This window comes from Rattus norvegicus, chromosome 6 (genome assembly GCF_036323735.1).
Source record: "Rattus norvegicus strain BN/NHsdMcwi chromosome 6, GRCr8, whole genome shotgun sequence".
NCBI classification, from domain to species: Eukaryota; Metazoa; Chordata; class Mammalia; order Rodentia; family Muridae; genus Rattus; species Rattus norvegicus.
In genome coordinates, this window is record NC_086024.1 from 27,035,697 (window position 1) to 27,045,650 (window position 9,954).

Here is a 9,954-nt window from a genome sequence, read left to right on the forward strand (position 1 = left end):
CTGTGAACGGAACTCATTTATTTGTCAAATTTCATTTCTTTGGGTACATTTAGGGTTACTTTCTGTAGGTAATGGAGTTTGGTTATATAATGAGCAAGCAGGATATTGCCTTATAATTTCCTTGGCTTGTTGCCAATTGATAGAGAATGCTTTCCTTTAACCTTTGCTGTTAACAGTGTTTTTCTTTTTAATGGAATTCCGAAGCCTCTAGCATAGTTCCTATCAATAGCTGATCAATTTTGTTATTACTTTGTGCCAGAGGGCCCGTCAGCCCTGTATAAGATCTTATGTGTGTTATATACAGCGGACAACTCCTATTCTTGATCATTTGTTATGGCTGAATAAACTGAACTCAATTCAGAAACATCCTGGATAAGTTCAGCAGTCTCTCTATGTAAAAAGCCCAATCTACTTATTGAGAGTCAGTCAGTATATTAAGAGACTCTTGAAAAATCTGATAACACCATAAATGTTGCATATAATTCAGATTTTTAAACCAATTTATAGGGACTATAAGCCACCTTACTTATATCTTTTGGTTTATATCTTGCCTTTTCTGATTTATTAACATCAGTATAAAATGAAAGGGCTCTAGTAATTGGAGTTCTTTTTATCACATGAGGGAGACTCCAATTAGTCCTTTTTATGAACTAAAGTTGCTTACTTTTAGGGCATCTGTAGTTAATCCCTCCCAAGTAATTACTGTATGATCCTTGCCAATGTTCATCTTGTGTCCATAACCAGGCAATCTCTGCACTAGTAAAAGGTACCACAATTTCAGCTGGATCCATTCCAGCTAATTGTTGAAGACTCATCTTTCCTTTATTACCAATTCAGAAATTTTTTCTATGCAGGTTTTTAATTTCTTACTTTGCTTATGTGCTAAAAATAGCCATTCTAAGATATAATCTTCCCTGTGCATGAGAATTCCTGTAGGGGAATGAGTAGAAGGCAAGATAACTAAGATACAGGCCTTCTTTGAATCAATATGATCTAGATGTGTATCCTGCAATTTTCTTTCTACCAGAGCTAACTCTTTTTCAGCCTTAGTTGATAATTTCCCTGGGCTATTTAAATCTTTATCACCTTGTAAGGTTTGAAATACATTGCCTCGCTCTTGAGTAGCCAAACTAATTGCAGGCCACAGCAAGTTAATATCTCCTAGTAGTTTTTGAAGGTCATTAAGAATCCTTAATTGGTTTCTTCTGATTTGCACCTTTTGTGGCCCAACCTTTTATAGACTTATTCTATATTCTATATAATTAATTGAATCCCCTCTTTGTAATTTTTCAGGAATGATTTGAAATCCCCAGCAAGGCAAGTTTTTTTTTTTTTTTACTTCATCAAACATTCTTTCCAGGATATTTATTGCTGAATCAGCCAATAGGCTATCATCCATACAATGATAAATAGTGGATTGAGGAAACCGAATCATCTTCAATGGCTGTTGTACAAAATATTGACAAAAGGTAGGTCTATTTAACATTTCTTGTGACGGGACTTTTCTTTTTTTCTGTTTTAGTAGTTTTTTGAGAATTTTTTATTGATTATTTTATTTATTTACATGTCAAATGTCCTCCTTCCCAGTCTCCCCTCTGTAAACCCCCGTCACATCTCCCCTCCCCTTTGCCTCTAAGAGGGTACTTCCCCCCTACTCCTGCCTCACCCCTCTAGCATCCCCCTTTTCTGGGGCAACATGTCTCCACAGGATCAAGTACCTCCCCTTCCATTGATGCCAGATAAGGTAATCCTCTGTTATATATGTACTGGGAGTCATGGACCCACCCACTTTGGTTGGTGGTTTAGTCCCTGGGAGCTCTGGGCGGGGGGTCCTGTTAGTTGATATTGTTGTCCTTCTTTCGGGTTGCAATCCCTTTTAGCTCCTTTAGTCCTCCCCTAACTCTTCCATTGGGGTCCTCAGACACAGTCCAATGGCTGGCTGTGAGTGTCTGCATCTGTCTTAGTCAAGTAATGATAAAACCACTCAGAGGACAGTCATTCTAGGCTCCTGTCTGCAAGCACTTCTTGGCATCAGCAATAGTGTTAGGGTTTGGTGTCTGTGGATGGGATAGATGTCAAGGTGGGGCTGTCTGTGGTTCAGTCTCTCCATTTTTTTATTCCTGCATTTCCTTTAGGCAGGAACAATTCTGGGTTAAAATTTTTGAGATGGGTGAATGGCCCCTTGCCTCAACTGAGGACTATGCCTATCTACTAAACATGGTCTCTCTAGATTCTATCTCTTTGCTGTTGGGTATTTCAAATAATGTCATCCTCTATGGGTCCTGTGGACTTCTTGCATCCCTAGTGCCTGAGACTATCTAGTGGTTACACTGTTACACATCTCTATTTATTCTTCTGGCCCTCTGGACTTCCCTTATGTCTAGTCCCATACCTGAACCTGCCCCCTTTTCTTTCCCTCTCCCCTCTCCCACCCAGGACCCTTCCTCCCTCTACCTCTCATGATTATTTTGTTTCCCCTTCTAAGTGAGATCAAAGGATCCACACTTCAGCCTTCCTTCTTGTTAAGCTTTATATGGTCTGTGAGTTGTATCGTGGGTATTCTCAGATTTGGGGCTAACATCCAGTCATCATCAAGTACATACCATGTATGTCCTTTTAGATTTGGGTTACCTCACTTAGGATGATATTTTCTAGTTTTATCCATTTGCCTGCAAAATTTGTGAAGTCATCATTTTTAATAGCTGAACAATATTCCATTGTGTAAACGTACCACATTTTCGGTATCCATTGTTCTGTCAAGAGACATCAAGGTTGTTTCCAGCTTCTGGATATTATAACCAAGGCTGCTATGAAAACAGTGGAGCACATGTTCTGTGTTGGAGCATCTTTTTGACTTCTTTGTCAAAGATCAAGTGTCCATAAATGCGTGGGCTTATTTCTGTGTCTTTAATTCTATTCATTGGTCAACCTGTTTGTCTCTGTACCAATAGCATTTGTTTTTTGTTTGTTTTGTTTTGTTTATCACCATTGCTCTGTAACATAGCTTGAAGTCAGGGATGGTGATTCCCCCAGAAGCTCTTTTATTGTTAAGAATCGTTTTCACTATCCTGGGTTTTTTTTTTTTTTTTTCTTTCCATATGAAATTGAGAATTGCTCTTTCCATGTCAGTGAAAAACTGTGTTGGAATCATGATGGGGATTGTATGGAATCTGTAGATTGCTTTTTGTGAGATGGCCATTTTTACTATGTTAATTCTACCAATCCATGAGTATGGAAGATCTTTCCATTTTTCTGAGGTCTTCTTTGATTTCTTTTTTCAGGGATTTGAAGTCCTTATTGTACAGATCTTTCACTTACTTTGTTAGAGTCACACCAAGATATTTTATATTGTTTGTGACTATTGTGAAGGGTGTCATTTCCCTAATTTCATTCTCAGTCTCTTTATCCTTTGAGTAGAGGAAGGCTACTTCTTTGTTTGTGTTAAATGTATATCCACCCACTTTGCTGAAGTTGTTTATCAGTGGTAGGAATTCTCTGGTGGAATTTTTGGAGTAACTTACATATACTATCATATCATCTGCAACTAGTGATATCTTGACTTTTTCCTTTCCAATTTTACCCCTTTGACCTCCTTTTGCTGTGTAATTGCTCTGGCTAGAACTTTGAGTACTATATTGCACAGATAGAGAGTGGGCAGCCTTGTCTAGTCCCCAATTTTAGTGAAATTGCTTCAAGTTTCTCTTTATTTAGTTTGATGTTGTCTATTGGTTTGCTGAATATTTCTTTTATTATGTTTAGGTAAGGGCCTTGAATTCTTGATCTAATACTTTTAACATGAAGGGGTGTTGTATTTTCTCAAAGACTTTGCAGCATCTAATGAGATGATCCTGTGATTTCCTTTGAGTTTGTTTATATAGTGGATTACTTTAATAGATTTCTGTATATTGAACCATCTCTGCATCCCTGAGATGGAGCCTACTTGATTGTGGTGAATGATAGTTTTGATGTGTTCTTGGATTCAGTTTACCAGAATTTTATTGAGTATTTTTTGCATCAGTATTCATGAAGGAAATTGGTCTGAAGTTTTCTTTCTTTTTTGGGTCTTTGTATGGTTTAGGTATCAGAGTAACTGTGGCTTTATAGAGTAAGTTAGGTAGTGTTCCTTCTATTTTTATTGTGTGGAATAGTTTGAGGGTGTTGGTATTAGCTCTTCTTTGAAGGTCTGGAAGAATTCTGCACTAAAGCCATCTGTCCCTGGGCTTTTGTTTGTTTGTTTGGGAGATTTTTTTTAATGACTTCATCTATTTCTTTAGTGGATATGAGACTGTTTGGCTTACCTGCTCTTGATTTAACTTTTGTACATGCTATCTCTCTAAAAAGTCATACATTTCATCCAGATTTCCCAGTTTTGTTGAGAAAGGCTTTTATAGTATGATCTGATGATTTTTTGAATTTCCTCAGTTCCTGTTGCTATGTCTCTCTTTTTATTTCTGATTTTGTTAATTTGGATACTGTTTCTGTGTCCTTATGTTAATTTGGCTAAGGGTTTATCTATATTTTTGATTTTCTCAAAGAACCAGCTTTTGGTTTTATTGATTCTTTGTATTGTTCTCTTTGTTTCTAACTGGTTGATTTCTGTCCTGAGTTTGATTATTTCCTGCTAAGTGCTCCTCTTGCATATGCTTGCTTCTTTTTGTTCTAGGGCTTTCAGGTGTGCTGTTAAGTTGCTAGTGTAGGATCTCTCCAGTTTCTTTATGAGGGCACTTAATGCCATTTTTTTCTCTTAGTACTGCTTTCATTGTGTCTCATAAGTTTGGGTATGCTGTGTCTTTGTTTTCTCTGAAGTCTAGAAAGTCTTTTATTCCTTTCTTGATTTCCTCCTTGACCAAATTATCATTGAGAGTTATTTAGTTTCCATGGGTATGTGGGCTTTCTGTTATTTTTGTTGTTATTGAAGTCTAGCCTTAGTTTGTGGTGATCTGATAGGATGTATGGAATTATTTCAATCTTCTTGTATTGTTTTCTGTCCGATTATATAGTGAGTTTTGGAGAAGGTTACATGAGGTGCTGAGAAGAAAGTATATTCTCTTATTTTGGGGTGAAAGTTCTGTAAATATCTGTTAAATCCATTTGGTTCATAACTTCTGTTAATTTCATGGTGTCTCTGTTTAGTTTCTGTTTCAATGACTTGTCCATTGTTGAGAGTGGGGTATTGAAGTTGTCCACCATTATTGTGTAAGGTTCAGTGTGTGTTTTGAACTTTAGTAAAGCTCTTTTATGAATGTGGGTGCCCTTGCATTTGGGGTGTAGATGTTTAGAATTGAGATTTTATCTTGGTGGATGTCCTTTGATGAATATGAAGTGTCCTTACCCATCTCATTTTATATCTTTTGATTGAAAGCCTATTTTATTGCATATTAGAATGGCAACTCGCACTTGTTCTTGGAACCATTTGCTTGGAAACCTTTTTTACAGCCTTTAACTCTTATATGTTGTCTGTCTTTGTCTATGAGGTGTGTTTCTTCAATGCAGCAAAATGCTGGATCCTGCTTATATATCCAGTCTGTTTATGTCTTTTTATTTGGGAATTGAGTCCATTGATGTTGAAAGATATTAAAGACATATGATTATTGGTTTCTGTTATGTTTGTCGTTGGTGGTAGAATTACCTGTGTGTGATTCTCTCCTTTTGTGTTTGCTGTATGACGATTAATTTCTTGTTTTTTCTTTGGTGTAGATACTCTCCTTGTGTTGGGGTTTTCCTTGTAGAATCCTCTGTAGGGCTGGATTAGTAGATATATATTGTTTAAATTTGGTTTTGTCGTCGAATATTTTAGTTTATCCATCTATAATGATTGAGAGTTTTGCTGGGTATAGTAATTTGGGCTAGCATTTATGTTCTTTTAGTGTCCACATGACATCTGTTCAGGATTTTCTGTCTTTTAAGGTCTCTGTTGAGAAGTCTGGTGTAATTCTGATAGGTCTGCCTTTATGTGTCACTTGGGTTTTTTCCCTTGCAGCTTTTAATATTCTTTCTTTGTACTGTGCATTTAGTGCTTTGCTTATTACATGACAGGAGCATTTTCTGAGGGGTCCAATCTATTTGGTGGTCTGTAGGCTTCTTGTACTTTCATGGCCATTTTATTTTTAGGTTGGGGAGGTTTTCTTCTCTGATTTTGTTGATGATATTTTCAGGCCCTTTGAGCTGGGAATCTTCACTCTCTTCTATTCCTATAATTCTTAGTGTCTTAATTAGGGTTTTATGGCTGTGAAGAGACACCATGATGAAGGTGTCTCTTATAAGGACAACATTTAATTGGGACTGTTTTTCAGGTTCAGAGGTTCAGTCTATTATCAACAAGGCAGGCATGGTACAGGAGGAGCTGAGAGTTTTGTATCTTCATCTGAAGGTTGCTAGCAGAACACTGACTTCCAGGCAGCTAGGATGAGGGTCTTAAAGCCTATGCCCACAATGACACACCTACTCCAACAATGCCACAACTTCAAATAGTGTCACTCCCTGGGCCAAGCATATTCAAACCATAACACTTAGGTTTGGTCTTTTCATTGTGTGCTGGATTTCCTAGATGTTTTGGGTTAGGAATGTCTTATGCTTTGCATTTTCTTTGACTGTTGTGTCAATATCTTCTATGGTATCTTCTATGTCTGAGATTCTTTCTTCTATATCTTATATTCTGTTGGTGATGCTTGCTTATATCTGTGGCTCTGTGGCAGGACTTTTCAATGATATATTTCTATTGGACAATTTCTATTAAAGGTAGGCACTGAAAAAGCAAACCTTTTCTTATTATATTCCTGTAGAGGATTGTGAAAAAACAATCTTTTAGATCAATCACTATGATAGTTCATTCTTTTGGCCAGAAGGAAGGCAATGGGATTCTGGGCCATAGGGAACTCACTGACTGAAAAATCTTAATTGCTTTGAGATCTGTCATCCTCCTCCATTTTCCAGACATGCTGAGCAAAGGAAGCCAACTAAAGGGAGCACATATTGTGTAATTCAATTCAAATGAAACTCTAGACAGTGCAAATTTATCCATTCCAACAAAAAGCAGATAATTTGTCTAGGAAGGGTGTCAGAGGGCATGGCTAGGGGCAGAGCAGACTGAGGGAGTTTCCCATCTGAAATCCCAGCACTCAGGAGTCTGAGGTAGAATTTCAGAGTTCCAAGCGAGCCTAGGGTAGAAAAACCCTAATCTCAACCAATCAACCAAAAAACAAGCATCAAAACCTGTAATAACAAAAATTCTAAAAAAAAAAAATCCCACCCAAAATGAAATATGAGAAGGGGACACCACAAAAGGCCATTAGAAACTTGGCAGCAGTCTACCACCTCATTTTCTGTCTGTTGATGTTATGAGTTTATACATCAGCATAGCATAATTTATCACTGCATGTCAAGAAAAGTATGAAAAATGACATAGTTGCAATATTCTAGGTATGGGTATTCAGTCTGGGAGGAGGGGTTCTAGAACTGGGGTGCAAAGCTAGGAAAAACATTTTAGGAGTAAATTGTCTCTCTCTTTACCTCCAACAGTCTTCTCTTGTCACATTTCCTTCTTCAGTATACCAACCATGATGGATACTGTTCAGATGACAGTACTATTCCTAGAGTTGATAGTTGAAGTATATGAAAGATTGGTAACTTGAATAGTGTAGATATTTAAAGAACAGTTAAGAGTAAGAAACAAACAATAACCAGAATGACTATTACAAAGAAAGGCAGGGAGTAGAACTGGCAGGAATCCCCAAAAGAGTTTTACAAAGAATAGGTGGCTATTAGTGTCTAATACAGAGTCTCATTCGACATCTTTAATTCAGCTAACTATACAATCCAATTATCGAGAGTACTTCATTTCTTTGCATCATTCTAATTAACTGAAATGTGTTCATTTCAGCCTATTCAAGAAAGTAATTTTCTCTGCAAGTGCCTTATTTATTTGCTGAGCTATCAAAGGAAAAAAAAAAAAGAAAGAAGGGCAATTTAGGATTTAAATGAAACTTGACTGTTTTAAAGAGCAGAAGTTACAATGTTACATATGCAAAGAGTAAACCATAGATTCTTCTAGAGAGTCTTAGCAGAAGCCTATGATTCAAGTCGGTATGCCTAGTTTAACTTGACTTTTCTCAGATTAAGTTCATCTTCTCAGCAAACTTTTTTCCCAGGCCCATGGATTGACTCAGTTTGGCTGTGTTACCAGGTGGAGCATCCGAGTTGTGCTGCAGCAACATTCCAGTGAGTTCCAGGGCTTTGAGTTTAGAGTTATTTACATTTTTTTACATTGGTATTTGAAAACTGCCTGTTTTCCCTTTCAGCTGCAGTATGCAGACATGTTTGTGGGTATATAGAAGTGTTGGGAACTCACTTTGACAAAGCTCTCAAAGCTTCTGGAAACCATTCAACATACTGATCTATGAAACTCACAATAGATTGAAATTACTAATTAATTCAAGATGAAAAAACCACACAATATGTTTTTATTTTGACCATCTGTTCCTATGAATGTATTTTTAGTATTATTTTGTGTGTATGTGTGTGTGTGTGTGTGTGTGTGTGTGTGTTGGAGTCAGAGGATAGCTTGGAGGAAGCAGTTTTCTCCTTCCATGTGGGTTTCAGGGATTGAACTTAGGTCATCAGCCTTGAATAAGCATTCTTTTTTTTTTTTCTGTTCCTATTTTTTTTTTATTAACTTGAGTATTTCTTATATATATTTCGAGTGTTATTCCCTTTCCCGGTTTCCGGGCAAACATCCCCCTCTCCCCTCCCCTTCCTTATGGGTGTTCCCCTCCCCACCCTCCCCCCATTGCCGCCCTCCCCCCAACAGTCTAGTTCACTGGGGGTTCAGTCTTAGCAGGACCCAGGGCTTCCCCTTCCACTGGTGCTCTTACTAGGATATTCATTGCTACCTATGGGGTCAGAGTCCAGGGTCAGTCCATGTATAGTCTTTAGGTAGTGGCTTAGTCCCTGGAAGCTCTGGTTGCTTGGCATTGTTGTACATATGGGGTCTCGAGCCCCTTCAAGCTCTTCCAGTTCTTTCTCTGATTCCTTCAAGGGGGTTCCCGTTCTCAGTTCAGGGGTTTGCTGCTGGCATTCGCCTCTGTATTTGCTGTATTCTGGCTGTGTCTCTCAGGAGAGATCTACATCTGACTCCAGTCGGTCTGCAATTCTTTGCTTCATCCATCTTGTCTAATTGGGTGGCTGTATATGTATGGGCCACATGTGGGGCAGGCTCTGAATGGGTGTTCCTTCAGTCTCTGTTTTAATCTTTGCCTCTCTCTTCCCTGCCAAGGGTATTCTTGTTCCCCTTTTAAAGAAGGAGTGAAGCATTCACATTTTGATCATCCGTCTTGAGTTTCATTTGTTCTAGGCATCTAGGGTAATTCAAGCATTTGGGCTAATAGCCACTTATCAGTGAGTGCATACCATGTATGTCTTTCTGTGATTGGGTTAGCTCACTCAGGATGATATTTTCCAGTTCCAACCATTTGCCTACGAATTTCATAAAGTCATTGTTTTTGATAGCTGAGTAATATTCCATTCTGTAGATGTACCACATTTTCTGTATCCATTCCTCTGTTGAAGGGCATCTGGGTTCTTTCCAGCTTCTGGCTATTATAAATAAGGCAGCGATGAACATAGTGGAGCACATGTCTTTTTTATATGTTGGGGCATCTTTTGGGTATATGCCCAAGAGAGGTATAGCTGGATCCTCAGGCAGTTCAATGTCCAATTTTCTGAGGAACCTCCAGACTGATTTCCAGAATGGTTTTACCAGTCTGCAATCCCACCAACAATGGAGGAGTGTTCCTCTTTCTCCGCATCCTCGCCAACATCTGCTGTCACCTGAGTTTTTGATCTTAGCCATTCTCACTGGTGTGAGGTGAAATCTCAGGGTTGTTTTGATTTGCATTTCCCTTATGACTAAAGATGTTGAACATTTCTTTAGGTGTTTCTCAGCCATTCGGCATTCCT

The 9,954-nt window shown here is 38.2% G+C and overlaps 1 pseudogene across 1 annotated transcript in view; it reads left to right on the top strand.

The window, feature by feature from the left end:
• Positions 1 to 8,789, top strand: part of LOC134479108 (small nuclear ribonucleoprotein Sm D2-like) — a 57,867-nt pseudogene extending 49,078 nt beyond the window's left edge. The window contains exon 2 of the transcript XR_010052200.1: positions 1 to 8,789. This exon is cut by the window's left edge and continues 21,606 nt beyond it. The product of XR_010052200.1 is annotated as a small nuclear ribonucleoprotein Sm D2-like (transcript).
• Positions 8,790 to 9,954: the final 1,165 nt, after the last annotated feature.